Source organism: Ambystoma mexicanum, chromosome 1p (assembly GCF_040938575.1).
Source record: "Ambystoma mexicanum isolate Mex_15411 chromosome 1p, UKY_AmexF1_1, whole genome shotgun sequence".
NCBI lineage: Eukaryota > Metazoa > Chordata > Amphibia > Caudata > Ambystomatidae > Ambystoma > Ambystoma mexicanum.
In genome coordinates, this window is record NC_090921.1 from 489150035 (window position 1) to 489177763 (window position 27729).

Here is a 27729-nt window from a genome sequence, read left to right on the forward strand (position 1 = left end):
TTGGCTAGATTGGTATTAGATGTTCCTAGTAGTAATACATTGCAATAATCCAATTTCGATAGGACCAGGGCTCTGGCTAAAGTGAGGCAGTTTGCTGGGGTCAGAAATTGTCGGCTGAGAGCAATTAGTTTGGAGGTGTAAGCCGTAGAAGTGGAGAGCGCATTAATCTGTTTAGTCATCGTCAGGCTGGCGTCAATGTATACGCCCAGTGTTTTGACTTGCTTCAGCACAGGGATATCGGTGCCATCGATGTTGATGGTTGAGTATTCTGGGTGAAGTTTTGATATTTTGGCTGGAGATCCTACGATGAGGACTTCTGTCTTTTCGTCATTAGGCAGAGACTATTTAGTGCCATCCAATTTTGTATGATGACGTATATGTTATTGATTGTTACGGTGTCCTGGTCATAGTTGCCTGTGAGAGGTATGAGGATCTGGGTGTCATCCGCAAAATTTGTGTATATGACACCCATATCGTCTAGTGCTGAGAACAAGAGTTTGGTGTACGCGTTGTACAGCGTGTGGGAGAGACAAGAGCCTTGGGGCACTCCTATGGGGACTGGGATGGGGTTGGCTGCTTATTTGCCTATGGACACTCTGGAGGAGCGGTCGGTTAGGAAGGATTTCACCCATGCAGCGGCTTCACTGGAGAAGTTAAACTCTCGGGCAAGTGAGTTGCAAAGTTTGTCATGGTCCACCAGATCAAACGCAGCGGAGAGGTCCAACAGCAGGAGAATGCAGAGTTTCCCAGAATCTCTGATAGCATCCATCTGGATTTTGAGGTCCAGGAGAGCTGTTTCGGTGCTGTGGTTAGGCCTAAAGCCGAGGAGCTGATTGGATTCCAGGTGAGTTTGAATTTGGTTATAAGCTAGTTTGTCAATGATTTTAAGTAGGAACGGGACCGTGGTTATGGATCGATAATTAGTCGGAATGGTGGGGTGTAGGTTTGTTTTTTTTAGAAGCGGGGTAACCCAGGCTTCTTTGATGCAGGTTCGAACTAAATTGGAGTTGAAAGAGGCGTTGATAAATTTGGTGATAGTGGGGATTAGAGTAGAGGCACAGGCTTTGACTAGTTTGGCTGGGACAGTGTCTCCTTTGCATTTGGACGCTTTTAGTTTGGAGATTGCGTCAAATACAAGATCTTGGGTAACGGGTGTGAATTGAAAGAGGGGGTTGGTATTGTCGCTGGAAGAGGCAATGGGGTTAGGCTGGGGGAGTTTTTACCAGCTAGGAGTAGTCTTTTGGTGTTGATTTTGTTTTTCAGCACAGCAATTTTGGATGCAAGTGAGTCTTGTATGGTAGTGCACCATTCTTTACTCGCGTTAGTGGGTGTGTCAGAAGGTAGGGGATTTTCAAGTTCTCTGAGGTTAGAGAACAGCTCTTTGGAATCTGATGCTGCATTGCTGATGCGAGCATTATAGGCATTGGCTTTCTGGGTAATGATAGCTGTTTTGTAGAAGGTATTAGCGTCTTTGAAGGCTTTGGCCGAGTCAGGGGAGGAGTGTTTATTGTGGACATGCTCGAGAGAAAGTTTTTTCCTTCTAAGGGCGACTAGTTCCTCGTTGAACTCAAAGTTGGATTTTTTATTGGCACGTCTTAGTTTGGTGGTGACTGGCGCTATAGTATCAATCGCTGTGGAAAGGCATTTGTGGTAATACTGAGCGATGGTAGTAGGATCGTTGCTAAGGATTGAGTGGGTATCTAGAATTTTATTCAGGGTGGGTCAAGATTCTCTACTGTGAGCTTTTTAGGATTTCTACTTTCAATGGTATCCATAATTTTGTTCTTAGGCGGGCAGGGAACTTCACTGGTGATAATGAATTCAGCTAAGTGGGGCAATCGGGCCTATAGTGATTTTAGTGTTGAGGGTGAGGATCCAATCCAGGGTTCTGCCCTTGGTATGGGTGGGGACATTGACATGTTGGCAGAAATTCAAGTCTTTAAGTGCCAAGAGAATGGAGGTTGTTTTAGTGTCTTGGTCATCATTGAAGCCAAGATTCAAATCCCCAATGATGATACATTTCGTTTTGGGTTTAAGGATGGGTGCCAATATTAGTGGGATGTCTGTTTCTGGGTGGCTATTGGTGCTGGGGGTTCTATAGATAACCACTATGTTGATTGTGGTGTTTTCATTCAAGGTTAATTTAGCGAGCAGTAGTTTGTATCCTGCGATATTTTCGATAGAGCTTGATCTTAATTTGAGTGTATTTTTTGTTATGATGGCAACACCGCCTCCTGGGGAGATGATTCTGTCTGATCTGAGAATCGTGTAGTCAGGTGGGATGGCCAATGCTAACAGAGAACCTGAAGCTTGATGTAGCCAGGTTTCTGTGATTACTAACAGATCTAAGTCAAGTTCGATGATAAGGTCATGGATTTCGATGGCATGGGATCCTAAGGAGCAGGCGTTGATAAGTGCATTTTTTAGACTAATGGGAGGTTTGGTATCCTTCATGGGCGCATTCTTAATTGGTAGACTACTGGGATCCGTGTGGTTTCTCAAGGTTTTTGTTGCTAAGAGGTGAGTTGGCTTTTTGTTAGTTATGGGGGCCATGGGTTTGGGTGGTCTGGGTTGCGGGGTCATGGGAGTGGGATTGTGGTGGGGTACTTTGGTGCGTGCTCTTAGACGGGACGTTCTCTTATACCCTGAGATGGGGTGTGTTTTATCATTGACTGAGAGTTTGGGGAGTGAGAGTCGATCGTTAAGGTGGGTTGAGGTCGAGAGGTCTTTGACATTGGTTGCGCAGAGGTCCCTGGGGCTGAGAGTGAGACTGGAAAAAAGATTGGTGATGGGGTTGTCGGTGGTCCAGAGCTGGATCAGGCTTGGGTCTTGTCTTGGTGCATGATTCTGAGAGGTGGCATGCTCCCCTTTTCCTCTTGATTTGGACATCTACATACTTTTGTACAGTCTCTGCCCCTTCTCTTTTTCACCCCTTTCTTCTCATGCTGGGGCTATGTCCTGCGTAGTTTGATCCCCTCGAATGTCTCTGATGGGTTTGCGAGGTCCGGGTGTCGCTGGTTTGTGTCCTTTGCCCGTTTCCCCTTTCTGACTCTGCTTTTCTCTTGAATGGAGAGGTGGAGGGGGGTCGGGTCTTATCCTGATGCCGTTGTCTGCCCCTTATATGAAGCATGATCAAGATAGCCCCGACTAGGCAGGTATTGAGGGCTGACTCTGTTGGTGCTGCTCTAGCCCTTAATGTGTCGACTATGAGTCCTGATGGTCTTTCCAAAGCGGTTCCTTATTAGGAGCCCCCCTTTGCTGCTCCTTCCTTTGAGCCCGTATTGGTGAGTTAGGGTGAAGGGTGGGGTGTGTTGTCTGACCCCCTTTGGGCTTCTTTTGTCCCCTTCCTCTGTTTCTGGTGTGTTGTCCTTGCACTCGAGGTTTTTGGATCCCCGTCCCCTTTCCCTGTTGTCCTTTCCTTTGGTCTTAGTTGCTGGGGGCCTCGGGCCTTGGACTGCCAAAGCTGGAGACCTTTTCTGACTTCCCGGCCCCTGGTAGATTTGAGGCTCTCCCGTCAGAGCCCTGACCGTGTCGGATCTCTGGCTAATGCGCTGTCCTCCCTCCACAGCAGAACCCCAAATGCATACCACTAAGGGAGATTTCCTTCCTGGGAGATGGGGATGGGTACCTCGCCGCCTTGTGGGGGGCCGCGCTGATTATCATGCACCCCGTCAGGATCTAGTCCGTGGAATGGGTGGTGGTGCAGGCTACTGACGGCTTTTCTTGCATGCCGGCTAAGTGTCTATGGCTTACTGTCCTCAATCCTCCTACCCCTGCCCCAATCCCACAGTGGTGCTCTTGCTTCCTTCTTGTCCTACCTTCGGGGGACTCTTGCCGACCTCAGGAATATGATTGTCTGCACAGTGTCCGCTCTTGCTCTCCTTGCCACACTGGATGAGCCTGTGTCTCCTGTCCGAAGGCCTGGGGAGCTGCGTTGTCTTTATCTAGGGCCCCTTCACCTCCAGCGAGAGGCAGCGTTATTGTCCCCCTCCCCGGCTTCGCTGTGTGCCGGTTCCTAGATGCCCGATGCGGAGACAGAATCCCTGAAGGGGAGCACCGTGCTTCTGGTGCTCTCTACTTGGTAAACGAGGGAGGCGGGGGGAGGCCAGTCCCTATGCAGCCTTCTGTGCAGCTAGAGTCCTCAACCCTCTGCTTAATAATGTGTGGGTCCGTGTCATTGCCTTCTCTTTGCAGTGTCTGGCGGCTGGCTTCTTGTTCCTGTCCCGGGGTTAGGGATGACTCTACTCCACATTAGCGGCCCGCCTTCTGATAATCTCCTCCAACACACCACAGGACTTGCTGCACCCGGCTCTCCGCCTGCTAAGGTGCATGTCTGTTCCACGGTGGTGTGAGAGCTGTGTGCAGACCACTCTCTATTACTCTCAATTCTTGCCACCTCTGCGTCGCTTTCAACCTGGCATCTGAAGGTGGCTGATAGCCCTCTTCACGCCAGGCTTCTTGTACGGGCCCCTCGCATCTGCTACTCGATGTGCTGATGTCTCTGAGGGAGCACCCCCAGCGGTTTATTTCCCGGCAGAAAAATGTTGCTACCTTTCTAATTCCAACGCTTTCATTTGTTCTTTATTGTTGCTGCCCGGCGGGAGAGACACTCACACACGTCTCACTCCCACGGCCGCCATCTTGGAATCCGCCTATCCAGGGTCTTTGACAACAAAACTGCGTCATCCACAAGCAACAATAGGCTCCATTTTCTATTTCCCAAACTTGGGGCATCCCTTGCAGCTTCTAAAAATGCAGGGACTACGCTGTTAATATATAATAAAAAATAACAGAAGGCTGCGACGCACCCCGGCTTAACCATCAATTGATACTGGATTGGTTAGCTCGCCAAACGGCCCCCAACATATCCGTGCCGAGTTGCCAGAGTATAAACATTTAATGCCATTACCCAAGGATGAGGGAATGCCTAGTTCCTCTACAACGGACCACAGATAAGCCCTCACACTGTATCGAAGGTCAATTGTAGATCGGCAAACGCCAAATACAAGCATTGTGAATTGAGAAGTGTGTATTTCAGGCATAAGAGGTCAAGCCTCATTGCCTGGTCTAGCGTTGAAATTCACGCTCTAAATCCTGCTTGCACACTGGAAAGAATTCTTTCACTTGCCACCTAATCCTACAAGCGGTGCAAAAGCACCCTGGAATAAGGGTTTGCCAATGAATCAATAAACGCCTATAATTACAAGCCAAATCCCAATCGCCTTTCTTATATAGCTGGATACTGATTTCCTCCATCCGGCTGCTCGGGGGGAGGTTACTAGAAAAAATACCATTAAAAAATGTTGTTAAAAAGGTACCCATAGCATAGGTTCACTTTTAAAAAGATCAATGGGAGTACAATCCAGGCCAGGGGCCTTTCTCTTTTTCGCTTCGGACAACCCCTGGCCTACTTCTAGGGCTGTAATCGGATCAACCCTACCCTCATTGGGGGGAACATGGGCACCAGTGCCTGTCCCGTCTTCTCAACACTAGCCAGCACAGACCGCCCTGCAGCTTATAAGGCAGTAAAATGATCATGCCAGGCATCCAAGGAGATCTTTCTTACCACACCAGGCTTCTCTGGCCTAAGATTTGTGTTCACCAAATGCCAAAACTCCTTAGAATCATTTGACCCGGCAGCCCTACCACGAACTGACCAGATGTTTTTACCCTGTATTCAACCTTCGATATGGCATGGGTACTCACTACAAGGTCCACAGAATGTTGCTATAAAATATTTCATACAATTATGTGTGGGTGACCATATATCATCTTCCACAAGGACAAATCGGGCCTCATCACAAGTTGGGCAGGGCGGTAAAATGCGGCGGTACCATTAATCCCACCGCATTTACTGCTCCGCCCAATCTGGAATTGGGTGAAAAATTTGAGTTTTTCCTCCAGCTTTTTGCTGGAGGTAAAAATCACCATTTTCCACCCGTTTTCGTTGCTATTAGCACAGCGTTAATTGCACCGGTGCAAATAGCACCAAGAAACCCCAATTTGGACCCAATGGGAATGCGGATTTACCTCCCCCTGCAATGTGGGATACGGCACAAATTGCGCCAGACTGAGTTGCAGTAACACTCATTACGTAGGGCGGTATCCCGGCGTAATTAGCGCTGGGATACCACCCAAATCCCGATGAGGCCCAAAGTCAGCCAAAAACAAAGCCTAGTTTTATTCATAGTTTCATGTTAAATGTTAAAGGTATTTATACCGCGCACCATCACCAACGGAGTTGGTCCCCAGGCGCTCTGGCGGATCTGTAAACGAGAAGGTGTGGAAAAGTTACTCACTGTATTGACACTGATACTCTTAGTCCGAAGTCCCCTTTCCTCCACAGGCTCTCCCGTCTTCCCTGCTAATAAGTTCCCAAGTACAACTGGAAAAAGGGGGCTTATGGTTGGTTGGGGTGCATGGAGGCGAGGCCATGCAGGGTGTGTACAGGGCACGTCCATGCAGTATCAATGAAAACTGCTAGTCCTGAGAGTAGTGTTAGCGGTAGGTAGCATTGGGAAACATTTGCGGGTAGCTTTTTAAGTTTTCTCCAGATTGGTCTAGAGACAATGGACCAAATTCTTTAAAAAAAAGATTTGCGCAAATGATGTGATGTGCTAGAGCAAAAGAACATTGCACCCTATTTGCAAAAGGCATTTGCATGCCTGCATTTTAGAGGACCAGATTCAAATGCTCTCTTTTATTCCCTTTGTGAATTTGAGCAAATGCGTGGTACTTTTGCGCATTTAAAGCAGATCCCATATTCAAAAATGCGATGTGGTTTAAAATTCTTACACAAAGAAGGCGCTCTTCTCTTCTGCACCTATTTGCAACAGGCGCAGGGTTATGAGCACTGCATGGAAGGCAACAGTTGTGACCAAGGCAGGTGGGCTTGCGGCGTGCACCCCACTTTGTCTAGCTCAGCAGCTAGAAATACATTCAATTCCGATGTCCGACATACATATCCCATTGCTTTTCTTGTCCTAAATGACGTCACTAAAAATCCTGACTCACGAAAAAGCCAGTTGTATAACCACAATCAGGCATGTGCCAAAAATTGTAAAAATGCCAATGCATTTCAGACAACATGTCTATCGTCAGGGCCATTAGCTGGCTGTGCTGATTATAAACATGCAACGTATGTCGATAAACCGAGGACCGGCGCTCAGGAGAGCAATGCCGCAAAACAGACGAACGAACCTAATGCATTACATTCAGAGTGTCGAATGTGGTGCTCTCATCATCACCCAGTCATCCCTGACCCTGCCATGTCATGCATTTTCTGTAGAGTAGAGCAGCATCAGTACGCACCCTGAAACAGGGACAGAAAGGCTCTGTTGGGCATTCCACTGTGGCTTTCCCTTGAGACCAGAAAAACAGGCTCCTCTCCCAGAGTGACACTGTTTTGCAGGCTGCTCTCTTTAGCTACAGCACCAGAGGCACTAATCTCCCTGTGCTGCTTACTTGTGATGCCCGTCACCTGGCCACAACAGCGCACTTCACTCCAAGAACATCCACCTAACACAGCCATTGCTTGTCCCCTCTCTCATTTCGTGTTCGGTCTATAACACTGAATCACTCTCCCAGTGTGCTGACCCATCCTTACCTCAACGCATGAGCTGCAGCCCCTGTTCACTCTCATTTCTTTGTGATGCTTCCTTCTCCGAGTGATGTTCCTAAGCCCTGATTTGCAAGGACTGGGAGTCCATTTGTATTGCAGGTCTATGGGCCTCATTCCGAGTCAGACCACACGTCCTTTGCGGGTCCCGCTAAGGGACCTCGGAATTGGGTGGTAAGGGTTTAACGGTACCGGTCTCGTTACTGGTGACCGTTAACCCTTACCGCCCAACTCGGAATGAGGCCCTATGTCTGTGCATTTTCAAGAGAAGTCTCTTTCTCATTTCGTAACTACTGGAATATGAGCCGGGTGATAGGGGAGGCAGCTTAGGGAGTGAAATTAACCTCTTGATGTGTTTAGATCCATTTGTACTCCTGCGTACTTATCACGACCCAACATTCGGTTGTGTTAGGCGGAAACCTGTGCAGCTCCCTCTGGGACCACTGCAAAAGATTTAGGACTACAGGTGTTGCGATGAACCCACTTGGTAGCAGTCTGTACCACACAGATTCAATTGGTAGCTGTGGCTGAGCAGTCAGACTTCTCTCAAGAAAAGTTGGTCAGTATAGGGAGCATACAAGATAGGGTAATTCTTCGCAGCAAAACGAGTAAACACGCAACCAGGCTTTAGTATAAAGGTAGCAAGTTATTTATTAATAACAGAACATCTACGGAAAGTACTAAAGCGAACCACGGCAAACAAATCAAAATACAATTACTCTGCAGAATGGAATAAAGCTCAATCCCCGAAAACACAATATCGACAACTCCAGGTCCTACGGCACCACTTATTTTCAGACAGAGGTGTATACCTCAACCCAGATGACACTCGAATATTTAGTGAGGAAGGGAGAGAAGAGATAGGCAGGTAATGAAGTCAACACGGTTCGTACTGAAGCAGGTAAAAATGCAAGGCAAGAAGGCATTAATCACACTAGATCATACAGTTCGGCGGCCAGGCCCACTCGGTGAGAGGTATGGCACGATGTCCTGGAAAGTCTCTATGGGTGATGCGTTCAAGTCTCAGTTAGCAGTTTGGTTAGCGACAGGTTGAACCAGTTCAGAACAAAGAGTGAATAAAGCTTGGAGGCAACCCAACGGAACGGAGAGGAATTAGATACCTCACACGGACCGATCGATAAGGGAAGCCAGGCGGTTACGGTACCTTGTTGTGGAAGACCACTCCAGCGGGGGCAGTTGTTCCTGGTGGTGGATGCGCGACGGGTCTTGGCCAAGAGAAGAGATGCTCTCGTCGTCGAAGAGAAGATGTCCGGTGCACCACCAGGGAAGAAACCAGCCGCGGAGGGCTTCGTCACAAGGCACCACCTTTCGATCACGATGCCGGAGTAGTGGCTATCCGGTTGCCGGGTGCTCTGCACGGGCAATTCGACCACTGCGTCCAGGGCGATCAAAAAGCACAAAGAAGAAGAAGACTGGTTGTTCCCACCAGCCAGGGAAAGAGCCTCTCCGGCAGGGAGATCTCTTCTGTCGTCGGGAGATTGTGAGACGGTTCCGCAGGGCTCCACCGGAGGTGTCGTCGTGCAGGTCGGCTCAGCGTTACCCTCGTCGGATTCTTTAGGTCCAGTGGCGACGTTCCGAAGATCCAGTCCCAAAAGCCCTGCTTTTATGCAGACGTCCCCCATTCATTCAGCCTAGCTTGTCAATCAATACATGCTAAGTGGTGAGCGGGAAGGCTCACCACCTGGGCCAATCACTCCAGAGTGCGACCTGAGTTGGCAAGGCAACTCGGTCCAGGGTGCCTAAACCCCCTCCCACACCCCTGAGGTAACCCAGACAGAATGGCGCCACTTTGGAGGGTCTCTGTCCAGAGGCCCGCCAAAAGTGGAACAAAAGGGCTCAACCTTTGGTTTAGGAGTCACAGAGAAAAACACAGACGCCATTTTACAACCCGAGTTCTGGCAGAAAATACCACTCGATAAACCTATTTACGATAAGTAGATCGGTGGTACGTTGGAGATTAACGAAAAACAGTATCAATCTTCAACAATGGGACGGATCCCAGGGGGTTATGCTCGGGGTCGAACATAACAAGTAGTTTCCACTGCCACCAGCCAAAACTCGACGAGGAGGGACGGGACAGTGCCCCCTCGAGTAACAGATCCAGGAGTAATCGAATTACCCCTACTAGCACGTCCACAATAAGATGGTTGGTACTAGTTCTGTTAGTAAATTTAGGTCTAGTAAAGCCAATGGTGACTTTACATGCCCGGGGAGACGGTAGTCAGTCCCCGGGTATGGAGTCTATGGTGGGGGGACCAGCTAGGGTGCCCCCGTGTCACGACACGTAGGGTGCGGAGTGACACACATAGAAAAACTTATGAGACCCTATGGAGTAAAAGACCCCATAGCCCATCGAACACATTGACAACTCAAAGGAATCACACACATACATGTCCAAGAGTGAGAGGAAAAGGGTCACACTCTTGGCAGGATGGAAAAAACAAACTCCAGAAATCCAGCAAAGCTGCTGGGGGACTCACTAGGTTAGGAAATTCAGCCTAAACAGAGAATTCTCCCTAACACTCGCCCCCCCCAGACTAAGGGACAGGAGGATTTAATCCACTCCTGGATGAATCTCATACCTCTAGTCGATGATATACATCCTAGAGAGACCATCAGCATTTTGGTGGTGACACCCTGACCTGTGCTCAATGGTGAAATCGAACCCTTGCAGGCAGATCGACCATCTCAGTAGTTTCGGGTTTTCCCCTTTCATTTGCATTAACCATCTCAAGGGTTGGTGGTCAGTCTGAATAACAAAAGTAGAACCATACAAGTACGGCCTAAACTTCTTCAGAGCCCACACGATAGCAAAGCATTCTCTTTCGATTGTTGCCCACCTTGTTTCAGGATCCTTCAGCTTGCGGCTGATGTAGCAAACGGGGTGCTCCCTACCTTTCCCATCCAGTTGACTGAGTACGGCACCTATCCCTACATTGGAAGCGTCTGTCTGCACAATGAAGTGTTGGCGGTAATCAGGAGCTCTGAATACTGGGGCTTGGCAAAAAGCCTTTTTCAGGTTTTCAAAAGCCTGATTGCACTCCTCGTTCCATTTAACCTTTTTAGGGAATTTGGGCGAGGAGATGACATTCAGTGGAGAAGCTATGGTCCCATAGTTCTCTATGAAATTCCTGTAATACCCGGTGAGGCCTAGGAAGGCTCTCACCTGAGTCTGAGTAGTCGGTGTTGTCCAATTTTGCACAGCTTCAATCTTACTGAGCAAAGGCCTTATTTCTCCACCGCCTACCTCATGCCCAAGGTAGACTACCTTACTCTGTCCAATTTGGCATTTACTCGCCTTTATGGTCAGATTGGCTCGTCCAAGAGCCTGCAAAACATCTCTCAGGTGGGTTACATGTTCGTCCCAGGAATTGCTGAACACTGCTATGTCATCCAAGTATGCCATGCAGAAGTCCTCCATCCCGGTTAGAACCTGGTTTACCATCCGTTGAAACGTAGCAGGTGCATTTTTTAGTCCGAAAGGCATTACCGTAAACTGGTATAACCCAACGGGGGTAGAAAATGCAGTTTTCTCCTTGGCATGGTTGGTCAGGGCTATTTGCCAATAGCCTGACGTCAAGTCAAATGTGCTGAGGAACTTGGCGGCGCCAAGTTTATCCACCAACTCATCTGTCCTTGGCAAAGGGTGGGCATCAGTCGTGGTGACTGCGTTAAGAGCTCTATAATCCACGCAGAATCTAAGTTCTTTAGATCCGGCCTTTGGTACTAACACAACTGGGCTAGACCATGGACTAGTAGAGGGCTCTATTACCCCGAGATCAAGCATCTTGCTGACCTCGCCTTTGATGTGGGTTCTTACGTTTTCTGACATGCGATATCCTCTGCTTTTGACAGGCAGACAGTCACCAGTGAGTATCTCGTGCTGGCCCCAAGGGGTCAAGCCTGGTGAGAGCGAGAACAGAGAGGCAAACTGATTCAACATAGACTTGCACTCTTCTTGTTGCTCGGGTGTCAGATTGGAGGAGAGATTTACTCCTTCAATTTTTTCATCTAAAGGTAAGCCTCTGAGGAGATCCGGAAGAGCTTCACTCTCTTCTTCTTCCTCGGCCAATGCTAGAAGCAACGCTCCTACATCAGGTCGTGAGACATACGCTTTAAGTCGGTTGGTGTGAAAGACTGTCGGAGCCTCCTTGGGGTTGCCCAAGTCCACCAGATAGTTAACCTCGCCGAGCTTACCCACTACTCGGTAGGGTCCCATCCATTTATCTTGCAAGGCCCTCTGCCTTGTGGGGATCATAACAAGAACAAGCTGGTTTTGAGCGAACTCAACCATGTTAGCCTTTTGATCGTGCCAGTGCTTGACCAATGCTTGTCCAGCTTTCAAGTTCTCGCTTGCTTCTGTCATCAGGTGCGACATTCTCCTCCGGAGACCTATCACGTAGTCAGTCACTCTGACTGGCTTGGGGGAAGGAGCACTCTCCAACCCCTCCTTAATCAGGGCCAATGGACCTCTGACGGGATGACCATAGAGCAGTTCGAAGGGAGAGTAGCCTACTCCCTCCTGAGGGACTTCTCTATAAGCAAAAAGAAGGCATGGCAATAGAAGGTCCCACTTACGTTTAAGGGGTTCTTCTAGAGCACCTATCATGCTCTTCATGGTTCGGTTGAACCGTTCTACCAACCCATTGGTTTGTGGGTGGTAAGCCGTTGAGAACTTGTAAGTTACCCCGCAGGTTTTCCACATGGCTTTCATGTAGTGGGACATAAAATTTGACCCCCTGTCAGAGATAACTTCCTTAGGAAATCCGACCCTAGTAAAAATACCAAGGAGGGCCTTAGCCACAGCCGGAGCTGTAACAGTCCTCATAGGAATTGCCTCAGGATACCTAGTAGCATGGTCTACTACAACAAGTATAAACCTGTTGCCTGAGGAGGTTGGAGGATCAAGGGGACCAACGATATCAATCCCTACTCTCTCAAATGGGACTCCCACAACGGGAAGAGGCACTAACGGTGCCACATTCTTGGACCCAACCTTACCAGAGATCTGGCAGGTATGGCAGCTTCTGCAGTGTTTTTCTACTTCGGCCCCCATCTTTGGCCAATAGAAGTAGAGCGAGAGCCTTTCCTTAGTCTTCTTGAAACTCAAGTGACCAGCCAAAGGAATCTCGTGGGCTAACTGCAAGAACTGTGGTCTGTTCTCTTGGGGTACTACAAGGCGTTTGTAGTCTCCAGGTGCAGACTCGGTCGGTTCACTATAGAAGAGGCCATCTTCCCAGTGCAACCTATGTTTCCCAGGCTCTTGCCCTTCAGCCTGAGTTTCTGCCTGACGGCGAAGACCTTCCAGAGTTGGACATTCTCTCTGTCCCTTACTGAAGTCCGGCCTGCTGGGTCCACCTTCTGCCAGTAACGACTGCAGCTCAGGATGGTCAACAGGATCGAGATCTCCAATGAGTTCTTGGCCTTCCATTAGCTCTTCTTCAGAGTCTAATTCTACCATACAGGGTTGTACTTCCCCCTCAGCCTCAGCTGGAGGTGGAGTTACGGGTGTGACGTTGGACAACCGCGGGGAAGTCCGTGTCGGCTGCATTGGAATGTGGGCTGTTGGTTTCGGTTTAGAAGTTTTAGGTTTCCCTTTTACTTCTGTGTTCCTAGAGACAGCGGCCGCCATTTCCAATGGAGCAGGAGTGATTTCTTTCTTCATCATCTCCCCGAGAGTTCCGCGCAGGGTCCTCTCTCTTGCAGGTCTGGTTAGCTCCTGTAACCGTTTACTAGGAGGTCTGGGAGTATGCGATACAACTCCGAGAGTTTTCAAATCGTTACCCAACAGTACGCGTCCTGGTACCTCACTCTGTATGCTGACAGGTATCTTTACAGTCATGTCGTTACACTGGATGAGAACTGGTAATTGGGGAAGCATCTGCACAGGCCCTCCAGCTAACTTGGTGAGGCGTTTGGGTGCCTTAGCAACATCCTCAGCCTGAAAAAACGATTTATCCACCACAGTTATGCTGGCCCCAGTGTCCCTAATGGCAGGCGTCTCCTGACCATTCACCTGGACACTGTCCTTATAATACTCTTTAGTATTATCGGGGATAGAATTATAGACATCTAAATTCTGTTGTTCCCACAACCCCAGAGATACTAAAGAAACGCTGGCTGAGACTCCAATGGGTTCGTCAGCTAGCAGTAGAAAGTTTCCACTTGCCATTTGGACTTCCTCCTCTGGAGCGAAGGCTAAGGAGACAAGCTGGACCCCTGAAGGTTTACCCTTACATCTGGGATCTCCTTTCACGTGATCAGTCGAGCCACAAACAAAGCATTTCCCGAATGCTTTCTGGAATGGTGGCTTGTTCTGACCTCCTTCCGGTTTGGCACCAGAAGACATACTATTCTGCTGTGGTTTTCCCGGTGGCTTACCCTTCTGGTTTTGTTTGGGGCCCTCTTTGGAATGTGAGTTATTCGAATTCTCCTTTGAGTCTTTTTTAGGCTGTTTTCCCTCGTCCTTTTTCTGAGTTGCCCCAGAATCCTTGTGAGTAGCCCTGTTGGCAACCCACAAGTCAGCAGCCTTAGCTAGAGTCCTGGAATCTAATTCCTTCGAGTCAGCCAAGTGCTGTCTGAGCTCGGGAGAACAGGCATCATAAATCGACTCCAACATAAAAAGATTTCGCATACCCTCGTAAGTGTTAACTTTGTAACCCTTAATCCATCCCTCTAAGTTTTTCAACCCTTCACTCACCCAGGTAGCCCAAGGGGTACCATCATGCTTTTTGAGGGTTCTAAACCTCTTAAGATACTGGGAAGGGGTCTTCCCGAATCTAGCTATCAATGCTAGTTTCACACTTTCGTAATCCGTCTTATCCACCTCCCCCAATTCCATTACCACATCAGTCGCAACAGGAGGAAGCCTAGAGAACAACCAGGGAAGCAACGCATTCCCGGTGATGTCCTGGAGCCCATGATTGTATTCAAACAGTTTCAGCCAATCCAACACATCCAATCTCGGTTCGTACATACCCACTAATTCCTTCGGCATCCGGGGTCTTTTGGGACTGGAGCTCCTAGAGGAACCAGAGGAGAGAGAAGCATTTTCCATAGACAACTTTTTCATTTGTAACTCATGATTAAGCTCTATTTCCCTGAGTCTTAACTCAGCTTGTTTCTGCTCAGCCTGGGCATTCATTCGTCTGAACTCGAGCTCTTGGTTTCGTTCAGATTGAGCCAAGAACCGTTTATATTCTAATTCGAGCTTCATTTTTTCAAGTTCAAAATAAGCAGGATTACTTGTGGGACCTGGTATTGGCCCCGTAGGCACAGTTGGTAAGGCAGGTAGAGGAACAGGTGAGACAGTTTCGTTAGCCTCGCCGTCCTCGTCAGCCTCTTCATCGCTATCATCAGAATTACGATTCAGATCAACACCATTACTGTTATCTACAGTTGCTGGAGAGTTTGGTTCTTCTGAACCAGTACCCAGACTATGGTTCGCCAGCAATCTCTCTATCAGTTCTAACTTCTTGCCTTTTACAGGAAGATTCTCTTGTCTACAGAGAGCTCGCAGACTCTCAGTATTTTTATCTGACAAAGACTCTTGGCTGTAATTTTCCATCGTAGACATGTTTTTTGAAAGTTGCTTTTGTAAAGTTTTGTGGTTAGTCGTCCTACAGCGTCGAAAAACACTCTAAACTGTATACTCGATACTAATCCCACCGCTGTACACCAGTGTTAGGCGGAAACCTGTGCAGCTCCCTCTGGGACCACTGCAAAAGATTTAGGACTACAGGTGGTGCGATGAACCCACTTGGTAGCAGTCTGTACCACACAGATTCAATTGGTAGCTGTGGCTGAGCAGTCAGACTTCTCTCAAGAAAAGTTGGTCAGTATAGGGAGCATACAAGATAGGGCAATTCTTCGCAGCAAAACGAGTAAACACGCAACCAGGCTTTAGTATAAAGGTAGCAAGTTATTTATTAATAACAGAACATCTACGGAAAGTACTAAAGCGAACCACGGCAAACAAATCAAAATACAATTACTCTGCAGAATGGAATAAAGCTCAATCCCCGAAAACACAATATCGACAACTCCAGGTCCTACGGCACCACTTATTTTCAGACAGAGGTGTATACCTCAACCCAGATGACACTCGAATATTTAGTGAGGAAGGGAGAGAAGAGATAGGCAGGTAATGAAGTCAACACGGTTCGTACTGAAGCAGGTAAAAATGCAAGGCAAGAAGGCATTAATCACACTAGATCATACAGTTCGGCGGCCAGGCCCACTCGGTGAGAGGTATGGCACGATGTCCTGGAAAGTCTCTATGGGTGATGCGTTCAAGTCTCAGTTAGCAGTTTGGTTAGCGACAGGTTGAACCAGTTCAGAACAAAGAGTGAATAAAGCTTGGAGGCAACCCAACGGAACGGAGAGGAATTAGATACCTCACACGGACCGATCGATAAGGGAAGCCAGGCGGTTACGGTACCTTGTTGTGGAAGACCACTCCAGCGGGGGCAGTTGTTCCTGGTGGTGGATGCGCGACGGGTCTTGGCCAAGAGAAGAGATGCTCTCGTCGTCAAAGAGAAGATGTCCGGTGCACCACCAGGGAAGAAACCAGCCGCGGAGGGCTTCGTCACAAGGCACCACCTTTCAATCACGATGCCGGAGTAGTGGCTATCCGGTTGCCGGGTGCTCTGCACGGGCAATTCGACCACTGCGTCCAGGGCGATCAAAAAGCACAAAGAAGAAGAAGACTGGTTGTTCCCACCAGCCAGGGAAAGAGCCTCTCCGGCAGGGAGATCTCTTCTGTCGTTGGGAGATTGTGAGACGGTTCCGCAGGGCTCCACCGGAGGTGTCGTCGTGCAGGTCGGCTCAGCGTTACCCTCGTCGGATTCTTTAGGTCCAGTGGCGACGTTCCGAAGATCCAGTCCCAAAAGCCCTGCTTTTATGCAGACGTCCCCCATTCATTCAGCCTAGCTTGTCAATCAATACATGCTAAGTGGTGAGCGGGAAGGCTCACCACCTGGGCCAATCACTCCAGAGTGCGACCTGAGTTGGCAAGGCAACTCGGTCCAGGGTGCCTAAACCCCCTCCCACACCCCTGAGGTAACCCAGACAGAATGGCGCCACTTTGGAGGGTCTCTGTCCAGAGGCCCGCCAAAAGTGGAACAAAAGGGCTCAACCTTTGGTTTAGGAGTCACAGAGAAAAACACAGACGCCATTTTACAACCCGAGTTCTGGCAGAAAATACCACTCGATAAACCTATTTAAGATAAGTAGATCGGTGGTACGTTGGAGATTAACGAAAAACAGTATCAATCTTCAACAATGGGACGGATCCCAGGGGGTTATGCTCGGGGTCGAACATAACAAGTAGTTTCCACTGCCACCAGCCAAAACTCGACGAGGAGGGACGGGACAGTGCCCCCTCGAGTAACAGATCCAGGAGTAATCGAATTACCCCTACTAGCACGTCCACAATAAGATGGTTGGTACTAGTTCTGTTAGTAAATTTAGGTCTAGTAAAGCCAATGGTGACTTTACATGCCCGGGGAGACGGTAGTCAGTCCCCGGGTATGGAGTCTATGGTGGGGGGACCAGCTAGGGTGCCCCCGTGTCACGACACGTAGGGTGCGGAGTGACACACATAGAAAAACTTATGAGACCCTATGGAGTAAAAGACCCCATAGCCCATCGAACACATTGACAACTCAAAGGAATCACACACATACATGTCCAAGAGTGAGAGGAAAAGGGTCACACTCTTGGCAGGATGGAAAAAACAAACTCCAGAAATCCAGCAAAGCTGCTGGGGGACTCACTAGGTTAGGAAATTCAGCCTAAACAGAGAATTCTCCCTAACAGGTTGCAACACCCTTATCCCTTTCCTAACTTATGACACTCATATTCAACAAGGCCAGACATCTAGGTTCTAGCAATGGGTGTTGCAGAAAGGGGGACGGTGGTTCTGACAGATCAATTCCTTTCTGTACATGCGGCCATGTTTGAGTAAGAGGGAACACATATTGATTATCTGAAACATATTTATAAACTTCTTTTTGTTTTGGTGTTCTATATAATTAATTTTCCCAGACTGAGGGATCAACAAAAGTCTTGCATTTGTTATAACCAATAACAGAGTGGGAGTAAAGTAAGGGTAAGCCAGGTCTTCAATAATAGTTTGTAAGGCCCATGAAAACCCATAAACAAGTTCAATAGCAGTTGGAGGTAAGGACCGTTGCCCTGAGTCCCAAAGCTCTATTAAGGGACAGTTTGTTGTCAGGGTCGGCTCACCTGACTGATGTACTAAAGGATCTCACAGTTCTCAAGATTTTGTGGTTTCTGGAACTCCTGGCAGCTGATAGCATACAGTGAAACTCACTGTACTTTCCAGTGACCATCTATTTCTTCCCCGTCCGTCCCAGATTTATTTTCAGCCTGTAGCCTCAGCTAAGCGTGATGAGGCACTTGTGATTGGTCAGCCCTACTGATTCACCATCGTCAGTAATACCTACGTTAGGTTCTTTGGTTGTTCTGCTAATTTCACTAGAAAAGGGCTGTCAGCTGGACTATACCAATTCCCTCCCTTCTCTCACATGTCTCTAGGCTATGGCTCTACTAATCTCTGGGCCGAGTCAACAAGCTCTCCTTACCATATCACTTGTCTCTTAGCTACACCCTAGCTCAGGTCCCGCTTGGGCTGCCATCTGCTTCATAGGACCTTTATAACCTGTGGCCTTCTTGGTTTGGCCAGTGCTGATAGTTGTCTTTGGACATCTATATCAACCTCCACTACCTTTGCTCTTTTTTCACTTTCCTTTGATATCGTTCTCCTTCCCTTGCTTTCCTGTGCTCTCCTTCTCAAGCTTACCAACCTAAAACAGGATAACTTCTTCCCGTCTTCAATAAACCACCTCTATATACCAATTACCTTAGCAACTACCATCCAATGACCCATCGACCATTCATTAGAAAGGTCACCGTAAGAGTGATTGCCTTTTCAACTAAAATCCCATATCAACACAAACCATCTTCAACATTCATACAAATCTGGCACCAGGCCGATGGGATAACAGAATCATCCAACATCCAGGTTGCTGGCGATGCCCTCCACATCATGGACAACAACAATGCTTGCCTACTGGTGCTGCTGGTTCTCTGCAGCCTATGACAAAATCAATCACCAAGCGCTTAGCCCTTTTCAATAAATTTTTTTATTGTTTAAAGCACGGACCTAGCTCGTGAGCAGCAGCGCACTGTACACAGTTTATTATCATTATTATTATTATTAGTAGTAGTAGTATTGTATTTATTGAGCACGGACCTGGCTTCAAGAAGCAATGGCCACTTTACAGACATATACAACAATACAATAATAGAGATACATAACAGAGTACTTTTCAGAGGTATACAACAGTACAGATGCATAACAGAGTGTGGGTAGACAGCATTTTGGCTGGCATCTTTTAACAGTAGCACAGTACTGTGAGGTCTGTGTGTCGGTATGTGCATCCACTGGAATGAGTCCTTGGTCAGATGTTGTTGAAAGAACCATGGTTTCAGAGAAATGGATAATTGTGGGGGCATTCCGAGCTGATACCGGGATTGAATTCCAGAGTGTGGGTGCATGACAAGAAAAGGATTGTTTGTGGATCCTCTCTTTGCAGATGGGTTGTGATTCAAGCTGGTTGGACGATTTGCTACTTCAGGTGTGTGTGTCACCAGATATGTGGAGTTTAGCTGCCAAGTACGCTGGTGTGCTGCTCAAACTGATTTGTAGATGAAACATGCAGTCTTGAACAGTATCATGGCTTGGAGTGGAAGCCAATGTAGTTCGCGTAAGGTTGGGGTACTTCGGTCAAATATCCATGCTCCCGTAATAAGACATGCTGCAGCAAGGTGGACTGCTTTTAGGGGAGCCAAGTGATCAGCTGGTAGCACTGTCAGTATAGCATTTCTCTCATCGATTTGCGAGACCACAAGGGCCTGCTCTCTTTAGCTACAGCACCAGAGGCACTAATCTCCCTGTGCTGCTTACTTGTGATGCCCGTCACCTGGGTTTGTAAATTCTGCAGCGGGATGAAGGGTTTGATTTTTCAAACAGTAGAGATTCTGAGCCAGGCTATTTGGGCCTTCTTGGTTATGTTTTTTCTGGAAGAACAGATTGCTGTCAATGGTGAACCCTATGGATTTTGCTGAGTCTGAGAGTTGTGGATCAAATCCTTCAAGGTGCATATCATTGAGCCATTGTTGGACTTGTTTTGTTTTTCTTCGGGCGGACCAATGAGGATTAATTCAGTCTTGGATGGGTTTAGTTTAAGGTAGGCAGTCGACATCCAAGACTGGATGATGGCTAGGTAATCACAGAGATGAATGGTGTCCTGTGAGCTATTTATTTCATGTCATGTACAACTGAGTATCGGCTGCGTATTCGTGGATGGCTATAATGGGATCTTTGAGGATAGTGCCCAGCGGCTCCATGTACAGGTTAATAAGTATTGGTGAGACAATGGAGCCATGAGGGACTCCACAGGAGACCTGGAGTCCGGTTAGAATGCAACAAGTTCATCTGGTCAGCCTGGTGTCTGCCTGAGAGGTAGGAGGAAAACCAGTTCAGGACAGGGCCAGAGAATCCCATCCTGCAAGCAAGGAGGGAGAGAAAGATTCTGTGGTCGAAGGTGTCAAATGTAGCCGAGAGGTCAATGAGGATGAGGAGACATGAGTCCTTATCAATTATTCCGAGAACATCATCTACCAACCGCATGGTGGCTGTCTCAATACTACACCTTGGGCAGAACCCTCACTGATAGTCGTATAGGAGGTGGAGTTGTTTGATTCTGGTGAGTAGTTGTGTAGCAACTACTTTTTCCAAGGTTTTGCCAATAAACAGGTGTTTCGTAATGGGCATGTAGTTGTCCAGTTTCTATGGATCTAGGGTTGTTTTTTTCCAAAAGTGGTCATATGAGACCACTCTTCACTCATATTGGAATTTAAGGCATTGTCACATAATGTGTCTTGGGAGGATAGCTCAGGGGCAACGTGCTCGCCTTGGAAGCCAGACGACACGGAGCACTACAGGTTCGATCCCCTGGTCCGCGCTTAGTAACCTCTGGGTATTAAGCGCATCATAAATAACCTATCATATCATATCATATCAATGCCATACACTGGTTCACTGCTTCCTTAGTGGGTTGTGATCATTTAGTCCACATAGGTCCCTTCAGATAGCTGTTTCTACCAGTCACCTATGGCCTCCCACAAAGATCTAACCTTTCCCCATGATCGTCAGCTTGCACAGAAAGCCCCCCTAGAAACCACCTGACCGCCCTGATTTCACATATAGTAGTGTTGCCCAACAGCTGTTAGGGAGGAGCTGAGAGCAAGCCTGAGCAGAGCAGACTGCTCAGTCTTGCAGCTTCAGTGAGCAGTGGTGAGGCTGAGTGTTTACTTTGCATACCCCACGTTGGCAGGCATTGTATGTCGCAGAAAAAATATTGGGCGAAAACCCTCTTTTTGTTGACGGGGCCTACTCAGAGGGTGAATAGGTAAAAGAACAAAAAGACTGAGAGTCAAGGCTACCCCTCTCTTTGACGCACAGGAGGTCCGAGAAAACCTACAGGGGGCTAGGTATTACTTTAAACTAGCCATTTGATCACACAGGGAAAGTGAGAAAATTGCCGATAAAACAAAATGTATTCATATTAAAGAAACATACTAAAAGCACAAATATTCGTCAATCACTTAGTGTAAAACATACAATTCTGTACACGATGAGGTTAGTAGTACAGTGAGTAATATTTCATGTACTGGATAACACTGTCAGTACATTGCTACTGTCGACACAAAAGGAGGTGTTTCTGTTAAAAACTAGGGGTTCCTGGTGCATGCAACTGCCAAAGCAGCGTCGTGGCATTGGATAATGTATATTTACAATAGTAGGTATGTCGAGAGCCCAAGTTTGCAGGCGGCATGTCAGGAAGTAGATCAGGGGGTATTGGTCAGCTAATGTAGTGTGGACATGAAAACATGTTTTGAAAAATGTCACGTGACTGTAAAATGCAGGTATAAGACAGTCGTGCAATAGTATGCAGTTGAGTCACTGAAAGAGAGCATACACTGGGAATCCAGATTTGTTCTGGTTCATAATACAGACAGTAAAAAAATCCTTTCCGAGGAGGTGACCAGGCTGCATGACACCAACTGTATCCATCTAAAGGAACCATGCATTAGCTAATTTTTGGCCCTGGCCTTGGTTTTCAGCACTACTTTTGAAGTACCTTGACCTTCAGTGCCCTACTGGTTCTACTCTTCGTGTTCGCAACAACATCCGGAATCACTAAACGCGCAGCACCGCAGAGTCACCCAGGTACCCTTTAATGACAATTTCGATAGACTCCATTCAAACTAGACGACACACCTGATAATCAGGCATAATTATAGCCTTTTTTTCTCTATAGCAACCACAAGAGATCCCAAATGAAAACTTGCCTGTACATGAGACAGCCGTCCATCAATCTAATCTAATGACGCCACCCACTTTTGCAGGTAGGTGCTAAACCTACAACCCCTTTTGTCAACCCAACACAGCAGGTTGCTTTGATCACACACCTCTTGTCTCAATAAAGTTTTTAAACTATTTTATTCTGGGTTTTTTTTTTTTAGATGAATGGACAAACCTGCTTCTACAAGTCTCTTGCTTACAATAACTCACAGTGTCCTGGAGACAGTTCGGAGCATTATATATTCTGGCCACTCAGAGAACTTGATGCAAAACCACTTCCGAACCAGAAACACCTACATTTGTGTTGACCGTAGCAGCGTACTGACAATGTCAGACAGTACATGGAATATTTCCCACTGTACTACTACCCTCACCATGTACAGAATTGTATGTTTTACGCTCAGTGATTGACTAATATTTTAGTATGTTTCTTTAATATGAATACATTTTGGTTTATCAGTAATTTTCTCACTTTGCCTATGTGATCAAATGGCTAGTCATTCTATGTCTGCGGATTTGCACACACCTTTGCATGCCTATTTCAACATGTTTGAAGGGAGGCAAAACGTACTCAACTACATATGAGAGCTGTCATGTCTGTCTGCAGGCACTATGTAGCGCTTGACTGGCCAGCACACAGTAGGTCTCAAGGGCGCCACACTTTCACAGCCCTGGACATGCGCAGTACCACAGCATGCACAGAGCTGAAAGTCTAGGCCCCTGATGCCCTGGTGATGGGGTGAAGAGGCAGGACCAGAGGGAGAGGAGATTGGCAACCTCCAATTCTACTTCCAGTTCCCTGCATATGATTCTGAGAGCACAGTAATCAAGTAACATACCAGAGGAAGGAGAATGCCACTCTGCTAAGGAAAGTGATTGCATATTGTGTCTACGTATGTGTGTTTCTGTGTGCATGTGGTGTATGTGTCCTGGTGACAGTGTTTGGGGTGTGAATGGGTTTGCACATGTGTGTGTGTGTGGGTTTGTGGGTCGATGTGTTTTTGTGTACACATACTAGGGTAGGGAAGCTGACTCTCACAAACCCGTGTGCACCATATGTGTGTGTGGGGGGGGGGGGGAGCAAATGCGGGAGCATGTGAAACTGTAATAGCTCTTTTATAGAAGTGGCTTCATCAATGTGGTTAAACATAGAGCCTCAAACAATTGTCCCATTTAAGCTAGATAGTGTTTGTTCCATACGAAAAAGACCACAGGCAAGCCAATTGCTACTTACAATAGCAAGCACACAGAAAACATTAATTCCATGAATGGAAGAGGATATACAAAACATTAGGTTTCATAAGAGTGCCTAACTATGGAATAATCCAGCTTTCCAAATACATAATAGAATGCTTTACTGTAGGAGCTAGATTTCAAAAGGGATAATGAAAGTGGGTGAGGTTATAGATGGGTATCAAGTAATTACCTTTAATATCTTGAGAGAAAAATACAGTTTAAATGAAAGAGAGTACATTATATTTAATAATTTACATGCACTAATATCACAAAGAATTCTTAGGACAAATACTCATTTAGCTGACAAACCAGAGTTAAGTAAACTAGTCGACCCTCCTCCTCGGATGGTGTCCATCTTTCTTAGATTTATGCCTGTTGAAATAGCAATTACTAATGGGTGGGATCACTTGAAAAAGTCTCTACAGAATTAGAATGTGAGAAAACTAAAGAACACTGGGAGAAAATAACAGAAAGCATGATGAATTTGGACCACAATTTTTCGTTTGATACCACAGAACATAATGAGTGGACTATATTGGACTGCGGACAGAATGCACACATCGGTTGTCTTGGATGATAATGGTTGTTGGGGATGAAGGAAAGAAAGAGGGACGTTATTGCATATGTTATGGAATTGCCCACAAGTCTTTGCAGTATGTTGGATGGTTGTTTTGGATAGGATAGATTTGGTTGCGAATATACGTATTAACAGACACCCTAAACAAGTAATTTTACACTCGGCGGGACATAATCTAGATATTAGTCTAGAGAAAAAAATGTGGATTGACAGAGCTTTAGCTGTTGCTCAAAAACAAATCCTGAAAGTGTGGAAACTCAGGAAGTATTAAAGAGAGGGGGCACACTGCAATGTCTAGCGACTTCCAGAGAAAGCACACATGCCTACCTGCACTCTTTTGACAAAGGGGAGACTTTTGAAAAGAGGAACCAGGGGACAAATTTAAGTTGGAAGATAGCATGGACTGTAAGGAACCCGGTGAGGGAAAAGCCTAAACGTATGACAGGAGAGTGAAATCATACCGGCTGCCTGATAGGGACCTTAATGAGGGAGGAGAGATACCCATCACTGATTGTTGTGAGCCTTGATAAGAATACCAAGGTGCAGGAGTGTGATGGAGATGTTCTTTAATCTCTGGCCAGGGCTTTCAGATGTATCTTCCTCACTTAGGTGCTGCTAGTAATTCTCTCAATCTCACCAGGCCCCCCAACTGGCAATTGTGGCAGAACAACCCAGGTCTGACTTTCAGATGGTGGAGTGTGGTGGTTCACAGGTACAGTGCCAACTTTTCGTTAATGCCCAGCTACAGAATGTCCACACAATATATTGTTATACAAATGTAATCTTTATATAAGAAAGGACAAAGAGAAAAAGAAATGCCCCGACATGTAAGTAACTTTGGAACACAGAATATGCCACAATGTATCAAGTAAGTAACAGTTTTAAGTAAGAGTTCTTTAGCGTCAATAGAGAGTCCCTCCTAGAAAGAAAAAGATAGTAAAAGGTATGTAAAGCCTTTTCTATGTCAGCTGGCAAGTTCAAGAGGAGACCGAAGGAGAACAGTAGTGCGAATAGAGGTAGTCCTTTGTGCGAAAGTGCCCTTTAGAGCAGTGTCTAGAATTCCATTGGAGAGAAGCCCTCAAGAGTTCCTAAAGGTGAAGATGTGGCCCAGGGATAAAGACATGTATGAAAAAGGGCTTGCCAGCATCACTGGAGACTCATCAGAGGGATACCCTGGCACCAAAAAAGCAGTTCTGCCAAAGGGGTTGACAGTATCCAAATACAGTTGCTGTACACTTTGCTTAGTGACAAAAGAGGGATCCGTCAATGGCTCACAAGGGACCTCAAGATCCATAGAAAGAGTGATTATTCTCAAGCTAGTGATTGCCAGGCCGAGGGTCAGGCCCAGAGGAGTGCAAAGGTGAGTGGGATGCAGCCAGGGGTTGCCGATGATGCAGAGTTCCCACATCATCATCGGCCACAGGATTTAGATTCTGGAGATGGTCAGCTTTGGAAAAGCACTAGGAAGAAGGAATGTTGAAGAAATGTTGAAGAAGTCACACCGATGAAGAGCCAGCCAAGGAAAAAGCACTGGGAAGGTGAGTTTGGTGGTGTGATTACAGGAATCAAGGCAGAACAGGCCTCTGGAGCTTCGCAGACAGGGGAAATGGAACTATGAAGATTGTCTGGTCAGAATACTAGCACCATGTTAGTGGCGCTAGGATCAGAAGTCGTCCTGATGTTAATAATAATTCAGGAAAAGTGACATTGCATGGCAGCATTCAAGAGCTGGTGGCAGGGCACCAAAAGACTGCTGCAGGAAATTACCTGTTGATTTCTATGGAGTAGCGGGTCTGCGACCGCCCACTTGGCACGTGTGATGCACGCAACAGAATGCTGGCTGGCTCTATCACCATTTGGCTCGTTCACAAGGAATGGCTGGGATTGTTGAGCTGCAACATCCATATTGGCTTGCCTCAGTAAACAACCTAAATGCGTATAATGTTAATTGACTGATCGCATAGGTAAGTAACTTACTGGCTGCCTTTGCTTTCCAATTGTGTGTTGAAAATCTTTTATTTCGGCAAAGCCATAAAATGTACATTATAAATCATAAAAGCAAACAGATTCATACACAAGGGTTTGAAAATGTTGCGTGCAAATCCCAAGCAGAGGATAAATACCTCATTAGTTAAACTACACAATTTTCATCCCTCGTAATATTCATGTATCTAGAGATTCTTTATTCCATCGTGCAGCAAGGTAATGAACCGGAAGAATTCTTCATCTAAACTTTATCATCAAAGTCTTCTCGACCCTTTTACAAGGGCTATCTAGATATGATTCCAGTAAAAAAACACTTTTTAACTCTAAAGATTCTAACACCACCTTTTTTCCCTGATGACTGTTTGCATATCTCATTAAAAAGCCAGTTATCATGTACCGCACCAAAGTAATTTGTAATTATGACCCAACCGAAGAGGGTCATTCCACAGCTGGAGAAGGTCCAATAATATGGCCATATTTTTGATGAATTGAAACCATGGAAGACCTGTTGCACTGTTCTGATGCAGCAGGTCACTCATTCCCTCCCTGTATACTACAAGTTCACTCATATGCCATATTCACAACTAGTATAGTAAGAGTCGCAGCTTTATCAGATACTCCAGCCCTTACAATCCCAGCTCAAGTTTGGTAAATTCAGAGCACTTTTGGGAAGATTAAGGAGCCACTTTAGTAATTTATTTTCCTCCCAAACCAAGCCGCGGGTATCTGAATACCCCCATAATTCCGCTCTAAATAACACAGCAGGCAAAGCCTGCATTCTATATATTTCCATCGAGTGGGAATTACTTCCCCCTTCTCTGATTGTTGAAGATAATCAATGCCAAACCCCACCTGGATAGGGTATTTAAGCTTTTCTCTACCTGGCTACTCCAACTGCAATTATGGCAAACCATTAGCCCCAGATAGACATAACCCTCCAGCTGTTCCAAATTAAGGTTATCCATATAAAATGAATAAGATTTGCACATATGAAAGTTCTTAGGGGGTAAAGATCATAGCGTCAGATTTTGAAATGTAAATTTGTAAACCTTTGTCCTGGCAGTAAGTTGAAAAAGCAGTCAATTGTTTTTGTAGGCCTAAGGGGGTCTTGGAAATTAAAACAGCATCATCGGTAAATAAGAAAAATATCCCACTTTTTACCACGCAATACCGGCCTATCAGCTTCCAAAGTGTTAATCCCTAGTGCAATATCATTCATAAATAAGGACAATAGGAGAGGTCCCATAACGCACCCCCGCCTAACACCTTCTGAGATCGAAAATTGGGCAACCCTATTGATTCTAACAAGGCCCATAATTGTGGCCTAGAAAGAGATGCAAAAGCTGCATGTAGGTCAATAAAAGCAACATATAAAGGCATCCTCCTAAGCTTAACGTATTTGTCCACCAACAGGGGCAATCTGAGGGACTGACCTAGCGTTGATGTAGCTTTCCTAAACACCCTTCTGATCTGGGGATAGGATACTCTTGTCAGCACATCCAGATTCAAGCCTCAAGGTTAATGCTATAGGGTAGAGATTAGGACGGGAATCCAATAAGGATATAGGCTTACAGTTAGAAGGGACACTGCGGTCCCCCTTTTTAAAGATTGGAATAATGACCAAAACGTGCCAATTTCCAGGGATTCTATTCCTCTAAATAACTTAATTAAAGAATTTTCTCTGGAAATGTACCCATATTAGTGGTTCCTCCTTAAAGAAATGTATTGGCAAGAAATCCAATAGCGTGCTTTATTAGGTTTCTATCGAGCTAAAGTGATCTTCATCTCCCCTTCGGTAAATTTCAGGGGCTCAAGCGTAGGCCCAGCTGATCCCAA